The following is a 23,502-nucleotide window of genomic DNA, read 5'->3' as shown; positions in this document are numbered from 1 at the left end:
CAGGACGTAAAAGAGATGAATGAATACTTGTGTTTTCACCAACCAGTGAAGTTTAATAGGTCTAAGGTAACATATCCAGGAGAACACCATTTGAACTGAATTCAGCTTTTCATTTATTCACTTAGCTGCATATCTATGTCTGTCTACACACACACACAAATCTAAGATTAACCAAGGGCAAGAGAAGAAATAATGAAAGCAACAGTCCTTGGTAAATAAAAGCTAAAGCTAAACAGAGAATTCTTCTAAGGGTGCTTAATAAGAAAATAACATGCAATATAAAAACGTAGCTATGACAGGCCAGTGTTGGGCCTCAGCATGGCCTCATGGCGTCACCCCGGGGGGATTCGGAAAAGCCACCTGGCCAGGGATGGGAGGACTGGCTATGTAGCGTGATGCCCTACACAGCTCTCAGCTGGCTAGCTTGCCACAGGGCTGTGCTTCAGACTCTCTGGGGATGTGTACGGACAATGGGTGACACGTCCTTCCAGCAGCCCTCCAGGGGTACTGCCACGATCCCCATAATACTGGTGGGGCTGAGCAGCAGTAGTGATGTAAAGCAGAATTCAAGGCAGAAAACATGGAACAAGGGAAGAGGAGTGATTGGTGCTAATGAAAAGCACAGTTGATTGAGAAGATCAAATTGATTGATTACAAATTTCTATGTATAAAGCAATATTAGATCAAAATATACAAAGCAAAAAAATTGCCAGAAATAAACAATGAAGTCAATAAAGACATAACGATACAGGGCACCTTTGGCATGTCTCTTCCAGAACTTGTGTGTGTGCGCAAAAATATACACATATATACATATACAGATATATGTATATATACACATATACAGGTATATGTACATATGCTTGCATATATGAATATAGTATTTGAGTAACAAAATTAACAAGCTTGATGTTACATAAATGAAAATATAATTATTGTCAAATACCCATGGAATGCTTACAAAAATTGATTATATATTAGACTATAAAAAAAAGTTTAATAAGCTTCAAAAAGTAAACATGATATTATCCATATTCTTTGACCTTATATTACATGTAGGATTTAACAATAAATACAGAAAAAAGTCTAACCATTTAGAAAACACACACACGCACACATATACACACACTCACAAGAAAAAACAAGAAATCTAAAATAAAAAGTCTATTTACAGATAATGACCATAAGAACACTACATGCCAAAATTTATGGGATCAGGCCAAATTGGTAGTCAGAGGAAAATTTATAACTTTAAGAGCTTATGGTTAAACTATTAAGAATTATTACAAATGTAATTAGCCAGCTACTTAAAATTGTGTACTTTTTTTTTGCATGGATATATGAGCACCACACTGACTTATACATTCATTGTGTTATTTATTCTTACAACAACCCATTTTATAGGGGAGGAAAAGGAAATGCAGAGGGGATGTGTTACTAGCTCCAGGTCACACAGCTGGTAAATGATGGGAAGGGAATTGAACTCAGGCCTGCCTCCCCAGAGTACACTCCTGCCATCATAATAGACTGCTGCTGCTGGATACCATGAGTCATTCATCTGCTTTTAAAATAGCTACACACTGTTACAGCAAACCGTTAAATCACAGAAACATATGCTGGTATTTCTCATAGGAACCATTTCCACTTCCATTCTTTCTACTGGCATCATGTTTCCAAAATTTTAATAATTAGAAATAATTTCCCTTGTATAGAAGCTCCAAGTGCGGTAGGTTGAAATCCACAGCTGTATTCTTCCGCTTGACCTTGCTTTCCCTCTCTCCTCCTAACAACATAACTCGGTTACCTCCCCAAGGATCCAGCAGTCGCAGTCCTGAAAGTCCCATTACTGCTTCAACCACAACAGAAAGTATCCTCTTGGGCTGAGCAGGAGGCAACGGGATCGGGGGCACGAGGCATCTTTGTTCCAGATGAGAACTTGGTGCAGACTTGAACCAGCTGCCTCTGAGTGGCAGAGTGAACACTCGGCCCAGGAGCAGAGACTCTGAAGAGCAGGACAAGGGAAAGGGAGAGAGAGACCTGATGCTTCCCAGGGATTTACCATAAGATGGAAACCTACCCTCCTGTGATCCTCTCACCAACCCCATGAGGGTTCAAGAGAAAACTAAAGCTTAGAGAAATTAAGAGACCTGCCTGAGGCCTCACAGTGTGTGCAGGATTTGAACCCAGGCCTGTTTGGCTCCAGCACCTACATTCCCACCCACTCAGTGGCCATCAGAAACACACGGGGAATCGTTTTTCTCAACATCAGCAGGGAAGCCTTGCCCTATTCTGCCTTGTGAGAATGGGTGCTGGCCCCTCTGCTTCCTCTCAGGGCCCTGGCTCTGCAAACAGAGGTTAGGAGGAGTTCGCCTCTGAAGGGGCCGGCACCCCTCTCCCACTGCCCAGCCCCTGCTTGCACCCTGTTGGCACGGGGAGCTCACTACTTAATAAGAGCATATTCCACTGTTGGAGTGTTCATCACCCACCTCCACAAAATGTGCAGACTCCAACACTGTCTATTTCCCAGGACCAGAGAGTACAGGCCACGGCCAGGACATGCTGAGGACTGTGGGCAACTCCCAAAGGAGGCCTCCTGGCCCCAGTGACCTGGAGAGACCTTGATCCGCTGCAACGCCTGGACAGAAGCTCCATATAAAGTCTTTCACTCCCATAACAAAAACTCCAAAAGCAGCAAATCTTCCACAGTTAATACCGTACAAATCCAGGGAAATCTTTTCAGTATTATTAGCCCAGAACTGGAAGTATTTAAAAGCCTAAACTGTAATGAAGTCATAAAAATAGCCACCTCCCTCTCGCACTGTGCCAGAGCCGTGCTAAGCCGTGTGCACAGCTCGCACTCACAACCGTAATCTATACTCATCTGTGTCACTCTCACATTTAACGTCTGACTCCCCTTCAGACTCAAAGGCCCTCCACGTAGGAAGTGTGTCTGGCTCCACGAGCTCAATCCCGGCGTCTGGAGCAGAGCACACAGGAGCCGCTCGGTAAACATTAGTTGAAAGAAGAGCAGAGTGAATGAAGCCAGTTTCTTAAATCCATACAATGACCTCGTGAAGGCCCCTTATTCCCACCCTCATTTTGTAGCTGAAGACTCACTCGGAGTTGGGTGATGATAATAAAACAGTGCTCACTATGCGCCAGGTCCTAAGCTAAGAGCTTTGCCCAGGTTATTTACTCCTAACACCACCACCGTTGTCAGGGAGGTTTTATCTTTATTCACAGAGGGGAAGCTGAAGCTGAGGGAGTCGCTTCCCTTATCTGGGGCCACAGCTGGGAAGTGACTGAGGCAGGATTCGAACACAGGTCTGCCCGGGCTGCCATATTGTTGGTCTTCTCCTTTACCCCGGCAGGAACTGGCGAGGCAAGCTGGACGCAAGGTTTCCAGGCTGTGGCTCTCCTGCCTGCTTTCTCCTCCGGAGTCAACACTCTCCCGCTGCCTCCCTGGCACCCCTCATGGTGTATCTGTCCAGGTCCCATTGTCAGTGGGCCACCCAGGCCTGGGGGCCCTGCCAACTCTGCCACATGTGTGAGTGGGAGGGTGTGGGGCTGGGAACCAGGAGATTTGAAACCCTGGGTCTGCCACTCTGGGTGGCCTCAGGCAGGCCTTTCTACCTCCCAGGGCCTCAGTTTCCCTGACTGGGACTGGGAGTAATGACGGTGGTCTCAAGGAGTCTGCTGGCCCAGGGCCTGGACCACTGAGATGCCCAAGAACCTAAGCTAAGCTAACCTCGAGCCTGTCTCCATGGCAAGGCCCCATGGGAGGGATGCCCTGGCTGGGTTTCCCATAACCAAGGATGGCGCCCAGATGCCGACCACGTGGTGGCCACCCACCTCAGGCCAGTGCTGGGAGCTTCCATCTGGGTTGGGACAGCACAGCTGGGCCGTTTCAGCTCCTCTCCTATTTATACAGAGTTACTGCCACAGATGACACCGTGTTATTGGCCTTGTTAAGATGGACAGTAATTGGACCAGCCTCTGGCCCTGGCTGCCATGGGGCTGAGCGGTGCCAGGGACTGGGGCTAGACTGGGAGGTGCAGATGCGTTGGAGGAAACAACCGTAATAGTAACAGCCACTCTCTGTGACAGGACAGGCTGCCTTGCTTATATTACAGCATCTAGGTACTCTCATTTCCCATTTTACAGGTCAGGGAACAAGAGCCTCGAGGGGAAAAGTGACTTGTCCAAGATCACACAGCTTGCAAACAGGGGATTTGAATTCAGCCTGTCTGACTCCAAAGATTTGGGACAGAGAGCAATGCTGAGTGCTAGGGGCTGGGAGGCATTGGCTGGCACAGAAACGAGGGTCCCAGGCACAGAGTTGGGGGTTTGAGGACCGCTGCTTTGGCCTGCTTTCCCCAATGAAGCTGCTGGCAGCCAGCGTCTGCCCCATGGATTGCTCGCCTGCAGACAGGACCTCCTCTGAGATGGACAGCTATCCACATATGCTTCTGCTCTGCTCCCTCCTTCCACGCCCCACACAGGCCTAGTCACTGCTGTGGCTGCAACAGCAGTGCCAACCAGGCTGCCCTGGTGGGGCAGATAGCCGTGAGAAGCCCTCAGCTCGCTCTGCGGCAGATGCCCTCTGCAGCTGGGCTGGTCCCAGCCCCAGGGGCATGTGGCCAAACCCTCTTCCTGACAGTGATCCAGGCCCCCCACCAGGGTCTGTCCACAGACGCTCTGACCCCAAGGCGAGGGCGTGCCAGGCTGACAAAGGAGGTGCTCTCCTGAACAGACACCTTCTCTTAGGCCGAGGGACACCGTGCTCCATGGAGCCAGCTCACTAGGAGCTGGGCGCTCTCAGCCGCCAGAGCCAGGGCCCATGGCTGGCACGGGGCCTCGCCACAGGCCCAGAACTCACTGCTCTCTTGTTTCTCCCATCGCCACCCGTCTCTCTTCCATCCCAACCCTGGTTTTGGTTTTTCTCACACAGCTATCTATTTAATAAGGAATATTCTGCTGTGTTGAGGGGAAAAAAACCCTTCACAGCATAAAAACATGCCACATTTCCATCTTATGCTTTCCATTCTCTCTCTCTGGCTCTTTCTTTTAAAGTTTGAGATAAAAGGCTTTTTTCCATGTTCTCCTGCTCTCCCTTGAAAAGATCACTTTCAAACTTCAGAAGTGAGGAGTGCTGGCACCCAGAACTATACTTGTGTGGTTTGAGCACATAAACTGTCCTGATAAAATCCAAATGAAATAACAGAGAAGCAGCTCATTAGGGCTTTTTTTTTTTTTTTTTTTTTAAAGAGAGCACAAAACGATTCCATCTACTGCAGGAGGAGGTCTCAGCGGGCGGCTTAGGCTCCCTGTCAAGATGCAGAAGACTGTATTAATTAGTGCCCGCTAACTAATATCAATCATGCAAAGCACGGACTGCAGAAAAAAGTCCTTACTTAAGCAATATTCCTTATATGAAATGTGCTGCCAGCTCACTGACACCAAGACACGTGTTTCCCAGGTCTACAGGAAGGGGGCAGGCCCAGGAGTCACATGTCAGGTGGTCAGAGGCCATGTTTCTTGGATAAGCATGTGGCCTCACTTATTTCATGGTGTGGAGGCTCATGAATCACAAAGCCACGTGGGCAAAGCCCCGCAGCCTGCAGCCTGCCCAGAATCCAGGGTCAGGGGAGTCAAATCTCATCCCGGTTGCCCAGGGTAAAATGAGGACACAATCACAGCCCCCCTCATGCCACGGGGACTAACTGGTCATCTACAGGTGCAACGGGGTAACCTGTTCACCCCGTTTGCGAACGTACTCCCTAGAGAGCTACGCGGTCGTGTAGCATGTGCTGGATTCTGATCCACAGCAGGAAGGGGCATGAGGAGATGGCATTAGTCTGGTCATTATTACCTGGCCTGGTTTGTGCTGGACACTGTCCAGGCCAAATCACAAGGACTATCTCATTTAATCCTTCAACAACTCTACTGACAGCAGAGAAGAAACCAGACTTTTGTCTGCTTACCATCCACTCCCAATTCTTTTGGAAACAGCCCTCACTTTTCCTTTGGGGGAAATCGTACCTCCCACACTCATAATCCATGTGGTTTTGGGAGTTCTAGAGTAATTCCACTTCCTCCCCTGCCCCAGAGGTAGAAACGAATTTTTAAAATGAACCATTTGGGAAGGAAAAAACACACTCCAAATAATTCAAAGGTGAAAGAAGAAATTAAAGTGAAAATAACAAACTATAGTATATACATATAGGATGCAGTCAAATCACATAACTGCTAAGAGAAAACTCCACAGCCTCAAAAGCTTATATTAGTAATTAAGAAAGATAAAAAAGAAATGAAGTTAGTATTCACTGTAGAGAACTAGAAGAGCAAAGCACGGCAAAGGAGAGAAAAAAAACAGACTGAAATATAAAAGCAGAGATAATAAATTTCAAAAATAAGTCTTACAGCGTGATAAATAAAACTGAAAGTTGGTTCTCTGAAAGGTCAACAAAGTAGACAATTCCTCTGGTGTGTGTGATGGAGGAAAATGAAAGAAAACAGATGTTCAACGCTAGGGATGAGAGGGGATACGCTCCCAAACACGGAGGCGGGCGGAAACGGTGGTACGTGTAATTTCATGCCAACACATCTGAAAATATAGCTGAAATGGGTGCTTACTAGGGATATCTATCTTCCCAAAATTGTCTTAAGAAGAGGCAAAAATCTTCAAGCTACCAATAAAGAGAAAAATATTAACAATATTGAAAAAGACACTATAATAGAAAAGTACAATATCCAAATGGTTTTATGGAACCCAGTGTTTTAAAATAATATTAGCAAATTGAATTAGCAGTGTGTTAAAGATTAATAAAGCAAACAGGTCTATTATAGGGATGTGACGACACTTCAGCAAATAATCGTGAGAGATGCTACAAAGTCACTGATAACTTTAGTATCCATTCCTGATACAGAACTGAGCCAGGAACAGGCTTTCTTAATGTGATAAAGGATGCATGTCAGAAAAATTAAAACAATGTCCTTATTATGAAACCCAACTACTCAGAAGAAGTCAAGAATACCTACATTCTGCTAAAATTTAACACTATTCTGGACACACGAGCCAATGAGATAAGACAAGACAAAGAAATGTGACATAAGCATTAAAGATACACATAATATTACTATTATTTTCAAGTGATAGAATTGGTTATCATATCGGTTATATAATTAAATAATCTAGGATAGTCAACTGGAAAACAATTAGTACTAAATAACAGAGTTAAGCTCAAAGTAAATATATAGGGTGTCCCCAAAAATGTACACACACACTTTGAATAATTATAAGGGCAGTGTTTATTAAAATACATTTCATTTTCAAAACTGAGCTGTCAGCTGTTAAAGTGTGTATACATTTTTGGGGGATATCCTGTATGGAAATCAATAGCATTCTTATAAACCAGCAACTATCAGCTAGAAAATGAAAATGATGCAGCTATTAAAAGGCTAAAATACATTTCTAAGAACATGAAAAGATATCCATGATGTGTTTTTAAGAAAAAAAAAATCAGGTATGATTTTAGATTGGGGGGGGGGGGGAGGATATATTGCCCAATCTGCTAATGGTAACCATATTTAGGGATAAAATTTTAGGGTTATTTTCTGCTTTACACAATCTTACATTTTTTCAGCCTTAGTTACGGATATATATTGCTTTTAGAAATATAAAGAGCAAGATCTTCCTTCCCTGTCTCCCCCCCTTCCCTTCCTTCCTTCTTACTATTGAGGAAGCAAACACTTTGGGGGCAGGGAAAAGGGAGGCAATATTTTATGCAAATCATTTCCCAAACATTCTTAGTTCCTATTTAAGACCTGGTCTTCAGGTTTGGATTTAAAGACCACCAACTTCTACCCAATGCCTCAGAGTCTACAGGCCGCTGTTAACACTCTGTTACCGCCTGACTCCTCGCCTTGCCGTAGTTTTCCACTTCCAATCCACCCGGCACCAAGGGTTCTAAAACCCCGTCAGACTGCCCTTCCCCAACTTAAAACTACCCAACGGCTTTCCGCCCCAGTGGGCCAGGGTCCCCGGCCTTCGGGGTTCTGCCCCCGCTGGCATCTCTGGCCTCTTCTCCCGTTTTCACATGATACTCCGGCAGCGCGGGCCCCTGCAGCTCCCCAGACGAGCCCCCCGCTTCGCAGCTCTGAGCTGGGCAGAGGCATCTCCTCCCCTCGCCCACTGCACTCCCTTATCCTCTGGCTGTTAGCTGGTTCCTCCTGGGCACTTGGAGCAGGGTGCCCTTTCCTCGATGGCAGCGTTTATCACATACTCCTCGAGGGCAAGGGCCGGCCTTCCCCACCTCTGCGCTCTCAAGGGCGCGGGACGGAGCCTAGCACACAGGGGGGGCTCAGAACATGAATGTCGGGGGGACGCTGGACAGGGTGTGGGATCTTCACTTGCACACATGTGACTCTTCAATCAGCCTGTGAAATTCCACTGTTTAGTGGAAGGGAGTGCCTGCAGCTGCCAGGCACCTCACTCCTCCGCCCCACAGGGTCAGCCCTGTGTTCTGCTATCTCCAAGCTAAATACCCACATTTCTCCGAGCGCTATAAAGGGCTCCCAGAGTAGCTGACGTCACCAAAAGGAAATGCAAGATGATTCCCCCAGTGAAAGCTTCGGAAACCTGCCTCATATTGGGTAGAATCGAGGCTGCCCACGTGCCAAGGAAAACACTCCGAGCTTGTCTTTCCAAGCCTGGCTCACAGATTCGCTACTGTGCACAGAAAGGCTCCCTGGACGTCCAAGGCCACCAGGATCCCGGCCAGAGAGTGAGCTCACGGCCGGCCGGCCGCTTCAATCACCAAAGTATTTTCCACTTCCACTAATGCGCTCATGTATCTGTGACCACACTTCACCTAGTCTTTAAGTGTAACAAAAAATAGCAGAAGCAAAGGCAAAACTGTCAGATTTGGTCATTACTCAATGGAAACTGTGTAACAAAACACGACATTCTAAACCCCAATCGCTAAACCCTGCATTCTCTGGAAAACAAGCAACAGATTTTCGGAGAGTTTGCTAGATCCAAACTGATGTTCACTTTCTTAAAGTAAATTCTGTTTTGATTTTGCTGAAATGAAATACTGAAAGGGTCCTTGGGCCCCTTTGGAGGAAGAAGCCATCTGACTACTAACTAATGTGCGGTTTTCAGGTCAGGTGTTTTGATCCCTTCCTGCCTTGCTCAGTAGAGATGACAGATTCCCTGCAGGACTGTCCTAGAAACCCCTCTTTCAGGGACCAGGGGCTCCTCCTGCTCCACAGTGGGGGCCATATCTGCCGGCTCTGCTCTTCTCCAGGGCACACTGTATACAGCAGGCTCAGGGCCAGCCCACCCTTTTCCAGCCCTACTCCATGATCTGGGGGGGCTGGCAGGGCCACTCCCACCCAACCTGGGAACCGTCCTCACCAGGGCAGGAGAGCACTCAGCCCCACCAGCAGGGGGCGCTCGCTGGTCTGGCCTTGCCTGTGGGTGGGACTGAGGAGAGTAAAGGAGAGCCGGGCCACTGCCTGGGGTCATGCCTCAGGCTGCAAGGCCCACTCATACCTACTCTTGTCCTGCCTTCCCCCTGCCCACTAGGCTCAGCTCTCTTGGGAAATGATTCAGGAAACTGGACCCCTGGGCTCCTGGCCACCTCCCCGAGACGAAGCCTTCCACTCTGGCCGCTTCTCCAGCACCAGTTACTCAGCCCCGCCCCCCCTTCCTCACAGCTCAGGGCCGTTCCAGGGGGCTTTGGGGCCAGCACATCCCTCATTAGGAAACTGCCCGCTAACCCATCATGGGATGCTTTTCAGGGAAGAGAGAGGTCAAAGTGGCAGAGAAACATGTCTGCTGCCCGATGAGAAGTGGCAGGGAGCACAAAGGAAGGCGGCAGGTCACTGTGGGGGCGAGGGAGCCGAAAGGACACAGGGTGAAGTGTTTAGGGACCAGCCCACTCACGACATCCACCATCCCTGTGAAAGGACATCAGTGCTACAAGCAGTCACGGAGCGCCTCCCATGCTCCAGACGCAGGGGGACAGAGGAGAACCTGACCCCACAGGGTGTCCAGGCTAGCAGAGGCCTTCAAAGGAGGCCTGAATGACACAAATAATTAAGGGCACAAAACTGCTAAAAAATAATACTCTAGTACATACTTCTTTTGGAGAATTACCCTTAGATGCCAATGAGAGACCCCAGAGGAACCAGTGGCATGAGAGTCAGGAAGGGGCTGGTCACGTCTTCAGCACTCGTGGGGTTCATCAGCATGCTCCCCCAGCCTCAGCTCCTCACCTCCAGACACAGTAAGCAACCCGCCCGAGGTCACTCAGCACAGCACGGACATGCAGAGGCAGAATCTGAGCTCAGGCCATTTGGCTTTAGGGCCACACTCTTATCTACGATGTCATATATGATACTTAGGCCTCAACATATAAGTAAGAGGAACAATAGTAAAAGTTGAGACTTCTGTGTTCAGATCTGGACACTGTGCCGTATTTGTCCAGTGTGACCCTGGGGAGGAAGGGAGTGGAGACAGTGCCCGGAACGTCCTCACAGGCCGAGGTGAAGATGGAGGGAGATAACCCACGTGAAAGGGACTAGCACAGTGTCTGGATAAAGTGGGCACTTGATGAAGCTACTTGAGAAAAGACATGAGGGGGGGTCCATGTCTGTCTCTGGAAACCTTCCAGAACAGACTACACAGCCCCTCATAAAGCCTCCCCTGACTTATCAGCAACATTTTTGTAGCTAGGGGGGAAAAAAAAGATGAAACACACCTCACCAGCTAAGACTGATGGACAGCCTTGTTGCTAGAATCCAGGAGGAAATGGAATATGCTACAGACAGAAGTACCGGATAGAAAATGAGCAAGTTGAGACCGTGTCTTTTGAAATGAAGACAATGTGTCCCTCCCGGGGCCTGTCCCCAGACTCGGGGACCCAGAGCTACCCAAACTGGAAACCTTGGGTCAATGACCAGTACACTGGAAAGTAAAAATACGCAGAAGAATTAAAAAAACGAACATCAGAGGCAGCGGTGGGTGAAACAGGTACCTTGGAAACTCACATCATTGATATGAGGGTCATCTTGGTAGGGTCTCCCCGGGTGCCCAGGAAAACGGCAAGGGAAGAAAGCATGTAAGGGGGCAGGGGGCCTGAGAACAGTGAGCTGACCCAGGGAAAGCCATCTTCCCAAGGACTGTGTACCAGGTCCCAGGAAAGAGATCCCTCCTTAGTCACATCCTGGATAAGTGTTTGAATTAAAAAAAAATCTTGCAAAGATCCAGGCAAAAAACAAAGAGCAAAATATCCCACAAAACTCAGAAGTGACCGTACCCCTCCCAGTGAGTTGTAGGAGCCCCTCTGTCTCTGCTATAACTGACCCTGACTCTCCACCAGTGATTTTGGCAACCTCTGGCCTGCCCCACAGCTTCCCTGCGGGAGGAGGAGCCTCTCAGAGGCAGGAAGGACGATTTACTCATGAAATGTCAGTGGACATCCGGTCATTTGTCAGTTGCTTTGAGTTTTGAAGAAGAAATATATTGTCCCCTAGTAATTATGGTACTTAAGTATAAAAACCCAAAGAGACTTGATATATGATTTTGGATGCCATAAACTTTGGTCAATGCACATTTTTTTCCATATAAATTTATGGGGTTGCTTCACCATCGCAGACCAAGGCCTGCAGAAGATGCCAACTTCGGGGCGCGCTATGAACGGGTGACATGCGCTCTAGCCGCACGCCCTCGTCAGCGGCCTGTGAAGCCAGCTCCCGGCCTGCGGACGCCGCCCCAACGGCTGGGCCGGAAAGCAAGCACTCAGGCGGCTTTTATGGCTGTTTGAGATCTGGGTGATGTCGGTGAGCTCTGAGGAGGGACACCTTTCTGCGGGCCCAGGGGGAAGGCCACCAGCTAACTGGCTGTGACACCACAGGGAGAGGCATCTGTCAAGTCCAGTGTGGGGTGTGGGTGCTTCCTGGTCATTGAGCACCCAGAGAGCAGGAGCCTGTGCTCAGCTGGGGGGGGAGAGGGGCCCACCGAGTGGAGCTGAGAACAGTGTGGGTGGGCTGGGTGGGGGTGAGGTAGCCTAGGGACCCCAGTAAGAAGGCCCATTTAGGAGTTGAAAAGGCTCATCTCAGCTAAAGTGGAAAGTCTGCCTCAGGGCTCTGGTGGGGGAATGATTTGTGAATGTCCAACTTCCCAGCTGCAGTGGGCACCCTCTGGGCAAAGGCCTGCTCCTCTCCCTCAGTCAGGGTTTCCTGACAGTGGTCTGGCCTGAATCTTACTCTCAGCAAGACCCCCTGGTGACCCAGAACCCATACATCCGGATGGAGCGGTGAGGGAGGGGCTCAAATGAGGCTCTGGGACAAGAGAGCTGCCTCCAGCACCCGGGAGAGCACGAGTCTCCGGGAAGCGAATGCTGGTAACAGAGACCACGGTCTCTATTAAGCTCCTACTACGTGCCAGGCTCTGGGCCACTAAGAGCTGCACCTACACAATCGCATGAAGTCCTCATTTTGCAGAAGAGGAAAGTGAGGCTCAGAGAGGCAAATTCTTTGTCCAAGAGCACAGAGAGTGAGAGGCAGAGCCGAGACTGCACCCGGGGTCTCACTCTTGAGTCGGCTCTGACCAGTGGTGTGGCCCTGCCTTGCGCTTGCCCATCCCTGCAGGATAGCACATTGAGTGTGCGAAGCCGGAGGACCTGGGGTGGAAACACTACCATTTGTGGGGTGGCCCTGAGCCAGATCATGTGCTCTGGGACCTTAGACCCATCTCCTCAGCTCATCTACCAACAGGGCCTGAAGGAAAGTACCATTATCCCATCACTGAGGTGGGGAAACTGAGACTCAGAAAGGGCAGGTGACTTTCCAAAGATCTCCTGGCCAGTAGTTTGAGAAGCCAAGATTTGAATCCAGGTCTGGGTAGCCCCAAACCATGCTCTTTCAACCTGCCAGCCAGGGCTGGCTGGGTGAGCTATAGGGACCACCTTTCAGTCATAAATCTCTCTGTTTTACTTCATGCCAGGAGCTGAGTCCTGTGGGCCCTGCCCTTTGAGATCCTTAGTCCAGGCTTGGAGGGCTGAGTCATAAACCTGCCCTCAGAGGGGGCAGATGTCCTTCTGGGGAGCCGAAACACCTCCCGGCCAGACAGGACTTAGTTCCAAGTGGATTACCAAGCGCTCAGGAAGAAAAGTCTGATTTAACCCCACAAAACTTCACTCCACCTGGCTCCTGGGCCCCAGCTAGGTTACATCCCCGGGCTAAGGCCTCCAGAGCCAAGTGCTTCCTTCAGTAAGAGGTGCCCCCTCTCGTATCAGCACTGCCCCAGCCACGAACCTCAGGACACAGCCCCCTGAGATGTCTCGGCTTTAACAATAAGACACCAGTGTCGACCACGTGGACGGGCTGGGCTTGGAAGCGGGAGGACTGCTGCCTTCTGGAGCAGCAGCTGCTCCAGGCTTAAGCCCTCTGGAAGCCAGCCTGGGAAGCCGGTCCCACTGGTGCCATTTAGGGTGGGGGGGTGTTTTGGAGCCAGGTGGTCTGTGGGGAGGGCTGACTCTGCCACCAACTTGCTCTCAGTGGCCTGGGCACAGTTCCTCAGCCCCTCTGAACCTCAGAGTTGGCATGGAAGCAATGGGGCAGAGGGCCCAGGGCTCTAGCCTCAATCAGAGGTGATACCAGGAGGGGCCAGGAGGACAGGGCGAGGCAGAGCAGAGGGTCTAGCCTTCAAGCTTCCTTCAGACATTCTCTAACTGGGAGTGCTGTCCCTACTCGGAGACCTCTGCCTGGGTAATTACGGGATGCCTAGAAAGAGGGGGTTGTTTTGATGGAGACTCTTTCATCTCTGACTTAAATTATACATCATGCGCTAATGTTCTAACTCCGATGTCTTCTAGAATTCAAATGAGACATAAACATACTCCCAGCAGCACAGAGCCTGCATTCATTACTGGGACCACCTTGAACAAATAAGAGGTGTCACCAAATCTATTTATACTTTAAACATCTTTCCACTGTCTTTCCTCTAAAATCTATTGAGGTAGTTCCCACATAAACAAGGAAGAATGCCCAGCCCCAACAATCATTCATTCATTTGGGCTTCACGTCTAGGGGTTGAGAGCAATGAAGTCACGCGTGGGGAATGAATGGAGAAAGAGGCTAGGGGCCCTGAGCGGAGAAACGGAGTGGAGGGAGAAATGTAAATTAATAAATAAAAGCTGCCATTTGAAATCCATTACATCATTAAATTTAAAACAAGACCAATGCTGAAAGCTAGCAGGGCTGTGGTGAAAGGGGGAACCCATATGGTGCTGGCAGCAGGGTGAGCTGGTACAGCCTTTTTGGAAAGCATTAGGGATTCCAAAGCCAGAAAACTACTGGTATCCTTTGACTCAGTAATCCCACTCCTAGGAACTTATTTTGAGGAAATAATTTTAAAAGAAGGAAAAACATTGTACACACAAAGATATTCATTGTGGGGAAATCTACAGTGGTGAAAAAACAAAACAACAAAAACTGGAAACATTCTAATGTAAAACAACAAGAAAATAGCTAAGGAAATGAAACTATGTGGCAAAAATATGGAAAAAAAGGTATGAAAACATTAAGTGCTAGACTGGTGGGATTTTAAGTGCTTAAAAAATTTACAGCAGTGTTACCCAGCTTTCTGTGCATTTTCTAAAAGAACGCATTAATCTTTAAGTAAGATTAAAGCCTTATTCTAACCATTGATATTAACTATCAGATTTAAGTCACCAAAGTAGGAACAAATATGTTTTTACATAATGTCATATATTATGTAAATATACGCATGTTATGTAAATATACACATTCTACACAAATATGTATTTACACATATATATGTAAATACAGTCAACAAGCCCCAAAAGAAGAGTGGTTTCCTCCTAAAATACCAGGAAACCTCAGTTTCCTCAGCTCCCTCCTCTTCCCGGCTATTTAATTGGTTACCCACGTTGAGGGGCACGTGAAATTCAGGTGAGCCCACAGTGACTCAGGCATCTGACTTACAGCCAAGAAAATGGAGCTAGCAGCCTTCCCTGGAGGGAGACTGGGCTTTGCTGACCTCGCCTGACCTGCCAGGCCAGCTCCCTGGTGCGCCTCTACCAGCTCCTACTTCCCTCCAGACACGTGCACCCACCCCATGGCCTCCAGAACTTATCCCATCAGCCTTCACCCACAGAATTAGGTTGGACCACTCAGCCTGGCATCCCAGGCCCTCCACGGTGTGGCCTGTCTTATATACCATTTGCAGTGCAGGGGGCCACACACTCGTCCATCGGACACTTTCTACTCCGGGAGCAGACCAGGACTTCTTTTAACCTACACATGGGCAGGTCTGTAATGAAGGACTCACTGGCCCTGAGCCCCTCTTGGACGGGTCCCCTGTTCTCTGTGAGGTTGACCCAGCCCTGGACATTTGTTGCCGCTGGGCAGACACCACAGCCTTTGCTAATCCCAAACCTGGCCTGCCACCTCGACTTACTTCCCAGCATGTGGCGAGACCTGTCCTCCCAGAATGTCCCAAATGAAGCAGCTGACGTTTAGAGCGTTGCTCTCATTTTCATCAACAGACCTGTGTGAGGCTGGACTTTCGCAAACAGCTGTGAAAGACAGCAAGTCCTGGGACAGGCTGCTGAAGACATACTCCAAAATGACACGTTCGTATCAAAGATTCACTTACAAATAAGGTAAAAACATGCGATAGAATGTCATGTTGTAATTTTCTATATTCAAGACATTTTAAATAAAGATTGCATTTTTAAAAACTTTAAAAATCTGTGTCAGCAAACGGCTGCAAATTGCCCTTACTTGGGAAAAATGCCCTTTCTCCTGAGACTATGCCCAGCTTACACTGTTGGTGCGAAAATGTCCCTTCCTCTAGGAAATAATCATGATGGTTTATATTTTCTTCATTCACCATTAAAAAAAAAAAAAAGTTGGCAGCCTGCAAGAGTCCCCAAAGTTTCTTTCTGAAGTTCCCCTTGCCCATGAAATCGAGGTCAGGGGCCCACTAGCCTGAGATCACACGAGGTTCCCTGGCAGCGGTCAGACTGTTGGTTGGCACGGGGCATGCCAGAGCTGGCAACCCCCCAGGGTGGCTCCTGAGCGAGGAGAGGGAGCCGGCCGGGCGGGAGGCAGCTCTGTGCTGCTGCAGGCGGGAGGATCTCTAAAACTTACAAAATATCTGAAGGCTGAGTAAGTAGGAATTTCAGTTTGGCACAAAAATAGCAAGCTTGAGTGTGGCTCTTCTCTCTTTTTCTGTCAGAGTTTCCGTATTACAGTGGCAATGACCACCTGGATCCCACACATGCCCCCAACTCCCTGCACCTCTCGTTGGCCAGGTGCAGGCCACTGAAGCAGCATCTCTGTATCCACCTTAGATGGCATCTCCCAGCCTCTGCTCAGGCTGCCAACGCTGCAAGTCCCCAGTGCCCAGCCTTGGTGAGGCCCCAGCCCACTCCTTGGTGTCTCCCCTGTTCCCTCTGGTGGGTGGTTTTCCCCAGCAGCTGCCCATCACCCCACCCACAGCCATCCCTCTGAACGAATGGCCTCAGCTTCTTGCTCTGTGCCCTCAGCTGTCTCCACTCGCCTTTCCCCAGGGCCACCACCCTCGCCCAGTCCCCTCCGCATGGGCTCCCTGGCTGAGCCGTGTTCACCTGGGGATCTTTACTGTCTCCCTACCTACACCACCTTTCTTTCTTTCTTTTTTTTTTTTAGGTTTAAAAGAACATGTCTTTTCTGATTAAAAAGGGAATTTATGTTCATCCTGGAAAACAGATAAAAGCCTAATAAGATAAATACCCGCCCGCTACCCCACGGCTGTGAAATGAGCACCCTCGGGATTAGGTGTCTGCCAGGCAAACCCTCTGTTCGAGCCGCCTGCGTGCTGCCGGGTGGTTCTGTGGACTGTTCGGTTGGGGCGAGGCCCAAGGGTCTCCTTCTTCAGTGATAGTGGAAAGGGTCCCAACCCAAGGTAGGTGCCGAGCCTGGCCACCCAGACACCTCCGTGAAGGACCCAGGAAGTGGGCAGGGACTGCCACAGGCCCTTCGTGACCGCACGTAATCAGAGCCATCGTTTTATTCAGGTGCGCAGATGGCTCCAGGGTCTGGCGTGAATAGCCTGGTCCACACATCAGGCCCCGTCAGTCAGCACCCGACTTCTAGGGCACCCCAAAGTCAACTCTAACGGTGGTAAGAAAAGCAAGAAAAGCAGAGACTCCCTGGATGGAGAAGAGAGTCTGGCAGTGACAAGAGAGCCCAAGCTTTCCTCCTATAGACTCAGTGAGGCGATAATGGCAAGAATAATAATAGTAACACCACGCATAATACTAGAAAAGCTGACCATGTTGGGAGCTCAGCATGTGTGAAGTCCATGGGCTGTGGTTGTTCATCTCTGTGTTCCCCAAAGTATGACACACACCACCGAGAGGCTCGTGGGTGGCCCAGAGGTGGACGTTTGACTCTATTCTAGCATGTATTAGAAAAACTACAGCACACCTAACCCTCAGTATATCACAGATGTGAACCAAATGCACCGAAAGAGAAAAAGTAAGAAAGCTAGTGAGACGGCTCAAGGCCCGAGTACGGGAAACACCGTGTTGCCTCATAGGATCCTCTCGGCAGCTGTTCCACATTCGTGTGACAGCACGCAGGCAGGTTAGGTGGCACCCTGCGGTGGTGACTGGGGTTAGTGGGGCCCTCCTCCCCCAGTCCCTGCTGAGGCAGGCTCTGCTTCTCCCCTTTGCCCTCGCTCTTCTGACCCACCCGCTGCTCACACGCGGCCCAGAGCAGGTTCTCCGAGCTCTGGCCCTCAGTGGGTCACATCACTGGCCATTTGGCACCCATATCCACACAGGTTCTCTATTTTTTTGGGGTGATGCCACCCCCAAAGGGCAAACAGGTTTATTGGGGCTGCAGCCAGGCAATCAATGGTTGAACTTGGCCACACGCTCCAGCTCGCCTTTCTTTTTTTGATTTTTTTGTAAGAGAACATTTATTTGGAAAATCACAGAAGTAGAAGTAATTCACAGAAGAAATGGGCTTAGGAAACAAGTTATAGAGGCAAAGGAAGGGCCCCTGGAGCTTAGAAGTGAGGAAGGTAAAGGTGATGCATCTGAGGGGATGGAGGGCGGGGGAAAGGCTCTAGGTCCTCCTTCCTAAGGGTTTTAAGGGAGGAGATTTTAGGGGAGGTCCCAGGGGAAGATCTCAATAGAATATTCAGCAGCTTTCCAGGTGCGTCCTTTCAGGGTCGTGGTCTCCACTGGTTGGTCAGCGCCAGGGCAGGGGGTCGTTAGTCAGTGCAGTGGGTCCTGATGTCAGCCATGGTGTCGCTTGTCTGGTTTTGCTGCTTTTCTGGGCCCAGAGCTGAAACCCAACTGAGGCCTAGATGTTATCTCTAGGGAGGAAAGGCCAGGGGTCCAAACCTCATGACCAGTGATAAGCCAGGGGAGGAAAGGCCACCCTGAGGATGAGGTCGCACCCTACGATGGTCCTTTGCGAGGTGCCCGGGGATTTCCGTCCTGGTGACCCTCTTCCTCTTTCTTCTTGGTCGCAGAGAAGTTGCAGGAGCCCTTGGCCACAGAGATGAGCTCATCTGCCAGGTACTTGGCGATGGTCTTGATGTTCTGGAAGGCAGCCTCACGGGCACCTGTGCATAGCAGCCAGATGGCCTGATTCACAGGACACAGGGGACACATCCACAACCTGCTGCCTCATGGTTCCGGCTCACCCCATGCGAGTCGAGTCCTCCCGGGGCCACTGCTAATGATGGTATTCACCAGGACCTGCAGGGGTTCTTGCTGGTAAGCAGATGGAAGATCTCGAAGGATGCGCATGGTCATGAGCTCCTGGCCGTTGCTGCGGCCACGCATCATCCCTGAGTTGGTGAGGTACTCCACAATGGGGCACGGTGCCCTGCACTGCAGGGCAGGTACCTGGCACACTGCTCCTTCACTTCGATGTTATCCTGCAAGGAAATGTCATTGATCTGTCCATCATCAGTGCTCCACTTCCCGAAGAGCTTGATGGCAGGGGTCTCTGTTCCCGCAGGGGCAGCCATCTCCCACTTGGTCATCCTGAGACCAGCTGGGGAGTCTGCCACTCTGGGTTGCACACAGTGGGCTGGGTTCAGGAGCATTTACGCAGCTACCGAGTAGGGTGCCCCTTAATGAGAAGGAGACACCTAGGTGGCGAGGACTGGGTAACGTGGACGGGCAAGTCTGCCATGGCCATGGCAGTCACAACATCCTGGGGCCTCCCTATAGTCAGACTAACTCAGGAATGGCAGGTCTGGACATTTCTCCCAGCCACAGGCCACACCAGCAGCCTCTTGGGGACAGGGGCATGGGGTGGCTCATCAAATCTTGTTTTGCCAGGCCTGTAGCATGTCACCACAGGACTGCGTGACCCACCTTCTGGCCAAACCTTCCTCTGAGGCAGGGCAAGCCCAGACAAGGCACCGTTGCCCTGAGGTCTGGAAATGTCTCTCTGGAAAGGATCATCTTCCATCCCTTGTAAGGACAGAGAGCTGTGATGCAGGGGCTAAGCCATGAGAGCAGATTATAGGGAGAGACAGAGCGATCCAGCGGGATACTGTGGGACCCTGTGGGACCCAAACTCGGGATCCTCATCTCTGCCAGGACCAGAACAAGAACATGAAGAGTTCAGATCAGGTTTGAGCTAAAATTTCTGGTCAATGAAAGTGCCTATCCACCAGTAATGGTGACCCTAGCGTATTAATGAGAATCCAGTAAGCACCATTAGCTGGCCGCCTAGCGGATGTCAGGCACTGGGCTTGATCGTGAGCTCCATGGAGCCCTCAAGCAGTCTCTAAAGGAGCTACCGTTACTATGCCCACTTTACAGACCTACCACTCTGCAGGTCTGGCTCGCACACTCCCTGCAGAGCCCTCCAGGCCGCCTTGGGCTCCTCCTCTGTAATAATCAGTCTGCAACTAAGGGAGGCTAATCCTTTCTCTATTCTCTGCCCTTAAAACCCTTAGGACGGAGGACCCAGCTGTGTCCTGGTCCCTCCATAGCTGAAGAGCAGCCAGGTATCCCTTCCCTGTGACAAGGGGCACATGTCCCAACCCCTCTCTCGGCTGGTGTACCACCTGGGCAGCCGCAGCTCCTGCCCTGTTGCCAGCCTCTGTCCTCCTCACATGGAGACACAGCAACATCTGGGGTCATTTCTGGCATCCTGTGAGGGCCACAGAGAACTGGAATGGGAAGGTGGAGCCCACCTCTTTCTGATACCCAAGTCCTTTTAAGTCCTGTTGATTCCACAGAGTCCCACCTTCAGAAATCTTTATAGCAGAAACAAGACACAAGTTTCTATGTTCAAAGTGACCCTCACTTCAGGGGCTAACAGCAATCACCCTCTTCCTCTTCTTCTTCAGAGAGGGAGAGGGGGCTGGAAAGCATGTGGCCCCCTACTCTCAGCTCCCAGGGTGCTCTCCCATGCTCCACAGAGGGTCTGAGGCTCTGCAGTTCATAACATGCCCTGTTTTTGAAAAGGGCTCCCCCAGAGCCTCCCCACTAGGCCTTGGAAAGGAGAAGCAACTGTCACAGCTCAAAAAGACACTTGTTTCAGGTCCAGGACCCTTCTCTTCCTCATAGTGCCCATCTTGCATTTCCAGGAGTGGGTGTGGGAAGTTGCTGAGCACTGGGGGTGGGGGCAGGAAAGTCATATATATTATGTAGTTACTCTCAGCTGTTCAGAAGCTCTGGTTTGTTAACAATAAGGCGGTAAGGCATTTACTTTTTACTTAATATATGCAGCAGTTCAACAACAAAGAAACAAAGAGCTGAGTCAGTTCTGGGGCCAGCCCTTGCTCTGAGGGAGCCTGGACAGGACTTCTGACCCTTCAATGGCTCAGCTTCCTCACCTGCATGGTGGACATCAGAGTCACCGCACCCGCAACAAGCAGCTGTGGGCTTTCGTGTCGTACCCGGCACACAGTAACCATAAACCTCACAGTATGCTTCGGTGGCCATTATTATTTATAGGTGTAGGGAAGGGTCACGGGCCACTGGCCCGGTGTCCTCATGGCGGCTCCAGCTCTGCCAGAGGAGCCTGGTGGGGTGCCAGGCACGTGCAGGCCTGTAGCACACATTTTGTTGAATGAGCGGTGTTCTCTTAATTCCAGGAGACTATTAATCTGCAACTTATTAATGAGGTGTTCTGAACACAGATTTAAGCTGCATTTGGTCCAGCAACCAAAAGAGACTGTGAGTCTTAAAAAAAAACAAGGAGGAGAGACCCCTCTGTGTGTGGAGGGTGGGCGGCCCTCCCGGCCCGGCCGGGCAGGAGCCGGCAGCTGTCTCCCGGGCCGCCGGCGCGGGATGGCGGCCGTGAATACTTTCTTTCTTGAGTGAAGCTCCTCTCTGTGTGCGCTGAATCACAGCATTCACGGGGGGAGTGGGGACAAGAGCATTTACTAAGTGGATACCAGGCATCAGCTGGGGCGGGGGCGGGAGCCCTGGCTGGGCCAGGCTCTAGCAGGAAAGGAACGTGAAACTGGCTCCTCCAGCGGCGTCTCTCGGACCCCGCGGTGGGTGCTGGGGGGTTGCCCAGAGAACACTCAGACCACAGACCTCGGCAGGGGGGTGGAGAGTGGGGGATGAAGAGACCAGGCCCGAAATAGGCTGTGTCTGGGGCGTCAGCTGGGATTTGCCCCTTCCAGCAAGACAGGGCTCAAGCATTCTGTTTACCAAATACTCTGCACATAGAAACCAGGAAGGTCTGGGTTCCACGTTAAAGGAGATGGGGAGGGTCTCTCCAGGGTGAATTTCAAGGTGTGGGAAGGTTCTCTGCCTGGTGATTTCACCCTGGCCTCGTGCCTAGGAAGCGCACTCCTTCGGTCTTGCCAGAAGCCCTCCTTTATCTGCCCAGCAGCCTCCTTGGGCCCTGGGAAAGAAAAGCAAGGTCATCAACTGCTCCCTGCTCCTGGGATGAGTATTTCAGCAGGTATCTGTAAGGAACCGGGATCCTCCTGCACTGACTGTAAGGCTGCCTTCTGTCCCTCATCTCCTGTTTGGGACAAAGGTCTTGTCTGACACAGACAATGTTCCGGAATCAACAATTTTAATAACATTTATATAGAATGGGGATGATTCAAAACAGCTTTGGAAATTTCCTGTAAATTTTTTATTATGAAGATACAAAGAAAACCAGCGAACTAAAATGAAAGCTCTCCTGTCTCCACTCCCCAGCCTCCCCTCCTGGGGATGGGCCCCAGCATCAGCCGCAGCATGAGAGAGCAGGGACAGGACCAAATGAACATTCCTTCAAATGCCGTTATGATGACAAAATGAAAACCAGGCAACTAAAAGTCTCAGCAAATTGGCTTTGAGCAAATTGACCTGCAGCCCAAACTCTGGTGCTCAGATGGGACTTAATAAGTATTTGTTGACTGAATAGCAAATGTGTCTGACTGTTAGGTGATATCCAGACTCAAGGAGAAGCGCTGCCCTGCCTCTGTCCCTGGCAGTGGACTGAGAAGTCAGGAATGAAGTAGATCATACACAAGCTAAAAACAGGCTCTCGAAGCTGCTTTGGAACTGAGCATGCGCCTTGTGCTGACATTTGTTTGGCAAACATGTAACAGACAGTATCTTCAAAGGGCTTTCCACGGGGCCTGGACATCCTCTGTGACACTGGGCAGTACAGGATAACCGGTAGCACTGCCTTAGAATCCTCCCATAAATGCAAATGTCCTAACTTCTCACCAGGGCCAGGGAACACGTGGTTCCCTGCCAGGCAGGGGGAAGCAAGTCACAGGATCTGACCACAATGCCTCCAGGAGCGGAGAAGACCAGCTGGCTCACTCTGAGCTTAGGGGCAGCTGTTTTACTCAATCTGGACGGATGGAGGATTTTGGCAGTTTCACAGGCTTCCTGATGCTCGGACCCTCCCCTAGACCTTTCCAATACCAGCTGACCAGGAGAGGGGGGACTTGCCTTTTTGGCGCTTAGCTATGGGTCAACTTCACTGGAACTTTGATCGCTAAAACTGCCAAACTTCCTCAAATCTGAGAAGTCATCAACTGAAAAGTGCCTCACGTTCTAGTAAAAAACACAGAGTACTGCCAATTAAACCCTGACATGCTATTAACTTTAAGATGCATCCTGATTTCAGAGATCTTAAAACAAGAAAAAGTGTGTTAGAATTGAAGACATGCAATTTGTTTTCAGGACAACTATGTATGTTCCTGCTAGTTTTGAGATAGGTCTTAACCCTAGTCCCATTACTTCCTAGCTGTGTGGCTTGGTACAAGGGACTTCACTTTGCTAAGGCCCTGTCTTCTTGACAGATTAATACTTCCCTCATAAATTTTAAGAAGAGGAAAAAAAGATACCCATAAAATGTTGAGCTTGATGTCAAGTACATCACATATAGCAACATAAGGGGCTCTAACAAGGCTGTGGGGACAACACATTTTGTCATCTTCTGGTGCCCAGGTGGATACCCTGAGCTGAAACAATCTATGGA

At 49.9% G+C, this 23,502-nt stretch overlaps 1 protein-coding gene and 1 pseudogene across 2 annotated transcripts in view; both read right to left on the bottom strand.

The window, feature by feature from the left end:
- The window catches only part of RALGPS1 (Ral GEF with PH domain and SH3 binding motif 1), a 193,442-nt gene that overhangs the window by 40,571 nt on the left and 129,369 nt on the right, over positions 1-23,502 (bottom strand). The gene's annotated exons all lie outside the window — the stretch shown is intronic.
- On the bottom strand, positions 18,465-19,087 carry LOC107535499 (small ribosomal subunit protein uS7 pseudogene; annotated as a pseudogene).

Source organism: Miniopterus natalensis, chromosome 12 (genome assembly GCF_054644295.1).
Source record: "Miniopterus natalensis isolate mMinNat1 chromosome 12, mMinNat1.hap1, whole genome shotgun sequence".
Classification (NCBI taxonomy): domain Eukaryota; kingdom Metazoa; phylum Chordata; class Mammalia; order Chiroptera; family Miniopteridae; genus Miniopterus; species Miniopterus natalensis.
The sequence above is the reverse complement of the archived record's forward strand: the minus strand, read 5'-3'. Positions and strand labels throughout refer to the sequence as shown.